We start from the raw sequence: 3,791 nt of genomic DNA, 5'->3' as shown, positions 1-3,791 counted from the left end.
TCCTGTTTTTCTTGATAACCAGCTGCAAGGTCACAGAGCATATAGAAACTACAAAATGTGTTTCTCAAAATGTTACTTTTCAAAGGTAAAGTACATCACAAGACATGTCACAAGTTGATTAACTGTTCTTTATTCTGGCTTCTGTACCTACTACATCAGCCTAGATGCATAAAAAGTACTGCATTTTCTTTGTCCTTTTCTCAAAATTAGGAAACAATTCCGCTGAGCCCGTGATCACGTTAAATAAAATCCTCCTGCAACGCCATTGGTCTCTCCAGATCTCTAATTTCCTGCTACAGGCAGGGACCAAGAGGAAGCGGGGTGCTGTGGCTGTGGGGGCTGCTGGCGGCCCTGGAGAAGAGGGCAGGCTTTGCAAACCTAGGGGTGGAGATGGTGGGATGTCAGCCCCTGGGCTCCCTGCTCAAAGGAGCTGGCGCCAGGATTCCCAGTGGCTGGGCTCCAGGAGGAGGCGGGAAAGGTTGGCACAGGAGAAGGTGTGGGGCCTAGGAAAGCCGGGTCTGCTTATTTGGCTAAGAGGGTGTGAGGAGGGTCGGAGGAGACCTAGGGGCCACCGGAGGCACAGGGCAGCCTGGGGAGGCAGGGCTGTGGGGCCCAGCCACGCATTCCACAGGCCTTCCCTCTACAGGAACCGGAGTGAGGACACAGGCACTCAGCATGGCAGGGAGGGAACAGGAAGGTCTGGTGAGAGCTGCCACAGTCAGGATGGGGCTACAGAAGACAGGGGTGGCAGTGAGCTAGTGAAGGCGCAGGAGGAGACAAGGAGGGCAGGGTGTTCTGGGGTGCCAGCTCGGGCAAGGCTCCAAGGAGTGGGTGGTGCTCAGGAGGACTGGGCACCCAGGGCCTGGGGTAAGGGGCAGGTGCCCAGGTCCTCTAGCATGGCAAGGAACAGGATAGTCCCAGGAGATCCAGATGCAGGGGGCTGACACCGGCAAAGTTCTTTCCTGGAAAGCACAGTCCGAAGCCAGAAGCTTGGCCCCGGGCAAAAGAAGCCCCCCTTGGATCTGCCTCGGCGGTGGTGAGGAAAGGGCACCCACAGACCCCACATGCCTGAGATGATGGGGGTCACATGCAAGAGTGAGAAGCCTGAGGGTCCCTCCCCTGCCTGTCTTCCTGGTGGCCTGCTTTCCAGCAGGCAGTGGGCCAGTCCACATTAGGCCAAATTGTTAAAAACGGCCAGAGGGCTCAGTATATGTGGGGGATGGGAGGTGCGAGGGGGGCCAGGACAGTTGGCTCCTGTAGGTGCAACAGCCCGGGGCATGCTCACTCCCCTCGGCTTTGTAAACCAGGGCCGAGGGAGCCTGCCTCCCTCTGACGCCCTCTCCCTCAAATCCCTCTGCCAACGTGTGGCTGAGAGTGCACCCCAGTTCCCTTGCCCCCTCCAGGCAGTCCCACTCCACCGAGAGCAGCCGCTGCCCCGCCCTCTCCTGTCTCCTGACCTGGGCACCCACAGAGCTGGGCCTGTCATCACATTTGTGGGGCCGAAGCTGAGCTGGGAACGCCCTTCCTCAGTCAGTCCACAAATATTTACCCAGAGCTTACAGTGCTCAGTGACCTTTACAAAACAGCAACTACAGAGTCACGTGCCAGGGCACAGCGATCCCGGGCAAAACAGATGGAAACCCCTCCCTCCAGAAGATCATCAAGTTGGGGGGCACTGTACAGCGTCTTCAGGCTGGCTGAGTGGTCGCCTTGGGGCAGAGGTCTGAAGGAGCAGGGGCAGTAGACTGGGGAGCATTTGGGTGGAGTGTTCCAGGCAAAACCACATGTCCAAAACTACAGTCAGAATTGAGATGTTAGGGCCAAGAAGGGCCTCAAAATGGAGAAGCAAGGCTGGGGGCGGTGGAGGGCCTGCCCGGGTCACATGAGAGGTGGGGGCAGAACAGGCTGGAGCCTTGCAGGAAGAAGCTGCTTAGACTCGGGAGTGGGGCACAGCTTGTTTCCTGCTTTGGCTGTGAGGCATGAAAGGCAGGCGGGCGGGCTCCCAGCCAGCACGCAGTGACTGTGCAGTTTCCAGACCCAGGCCCTGAGCTAAGCGGCCTCAGGTCTGAGAGTGAAACGGCCTAGGCCTGGGATCTCCGGTGAGTGGGGAACCCAAAAGGACCCTGGAGGCCACAGCTCCAGAACCGGACCGTGGAGGATGGAGGGCAGACGCCCAGCACATTCTCAAGTGGGGGTAGCAACGCTGTCATTGCCCTGCCTTGGTGTAAGACTGAAGCACCACCCTTTCTCACCCGGCTCCTGCTTCCCCTTTCCAGGGGCTTCTGTGGGAAATCCCAGGTCCTTCCTGGGACTGGTCTGTCTATATGTTTGGAAACCACAGTGCTGACCAGACTTTAGAACAAGACTGGGGGGGCCAGGCACCCAGAAGACCAGTGACCCTGATCAGCGATAGCCGTAAGAAAGGGCTGAGACGGGCCGGTCCCGGTGGCTACCCCTGCAATCCTAGCACTTTGGGAAGTCAAGGCAGGCAGATCACTTGAGGCCAGGAGTTTGAGACCAGCCTGGCCAACGTGGTGAAACCCCATCTCTACTGAAACAAAAACAAAAAAAAAAAAGCCAGGCACGGTGGCTCATATCTGTAATCCCAGCACTTTGGGAGGCTGAGGTGGGCAGATCACAAGGTCAAGAGATCAAAACCATACTGGCCAACATGGTAAAACCCTGTCTCTACTAAAAATATGAAAATTAGCCAGGCATGGTGGCTCGTGCCTGTAATCCCAGCTACTCTGGAGGCTGAGGCAGGAGAATCACTTGAGCCAGGGAGTCAGAGGTTGCAGTGAGCCCAGATCTCACCATTGTACTCCTGTCTGGTGACAGAGCGAGACTCCATCTCAAAAACAGAAGAAGAAGAAAAAAAAAAACAATTAGCCGGGTGTGGTATTGTAGCCTGTAGTCCCAGCTACTTGGGTGGGCCTGAACCCGGGAGGCTGAGGTTGCAGTGAGCCAAGATCACACCACTGCACTCCAGCCTGAGCAACAGAGTAAGACTCCATCAAAAAAAAAAAAGAAAGAAAGGGCTTGGAGACAGGGTCCTGACCCCGGAATTCAGATATTGCCAAAGCAGCCCCCTCCGGTTCCTCAGTGTCTGCCCGGGAAGAAGCAGTGGGTGGCCACCCACCCAAGCAGGGCAGGCCCTTCACCGCCCAGCCCCACCAGGAATCCAAGGGCCTCTGTTTACTGCTGTTTTCTGGAACTTGTTTTGATCTACAGAAATCTGCTGACACACCCACCTCCGTGCTCTCGCCCTCCAGCAGGGCAGAGATATTTTTAGACGTATTTGTAGAGGAAGAGAACAGAACCCAGGCCCAATGTGAACACTCCTTATTGTGGGCACAACTTTCGTCCCTTAACGCAGGATAGAGATACCCGTGTGGTTGTCTACCCTCAGCTCATCTCTCCTTAAATACATTCCTCTCCTGAGGAAAACAAGCTGTGTGGAACTTGGCGGCCAGCAGAGCTTCTACATAAGGAGCCTCTGAAACAGAGTCCTTTTGTCCTTGAAAACCCAGGGTGGCAGGGGCAGCTCCAGACACAAGGGCACAAAGAAGCCTTGCTTCCCTTTGTGACGGGGAAGCCTGTGCTTTACAGACTCCTATGCTTTGTATGTCGACAATTCTCCATGCTTAAAATATATATATTTGGCCGGGCGCGGTGGCTCAAGCCTGTAATCCCAGCACTTTGGGAGGCCGAGGCGGGTGGATCACGAGGTCAAGAGATCGAGACCATCCTGGTCAACACGGTGAAACCCCGTCTCTACTAAAAATACAAAA

Source organism: Sapajus apella, unplaced genomic scaffold (genome assembly GCF_009761245.1).
Source record: "Sapajus apella isolate SASKATOON/1434 unplaced genomic scaffold, GSC_monkey_1.0 scaffold14, whole genome shotgun sequence".
Taxonomy (NCBI): Eukaryota; Metazoa; Chordata; class Mammalia; order Primates; family Cebidae; genus Sapajus; species Sapajus apella.
Note: the sequence above shows the minus strand (reverse complement) of the source record.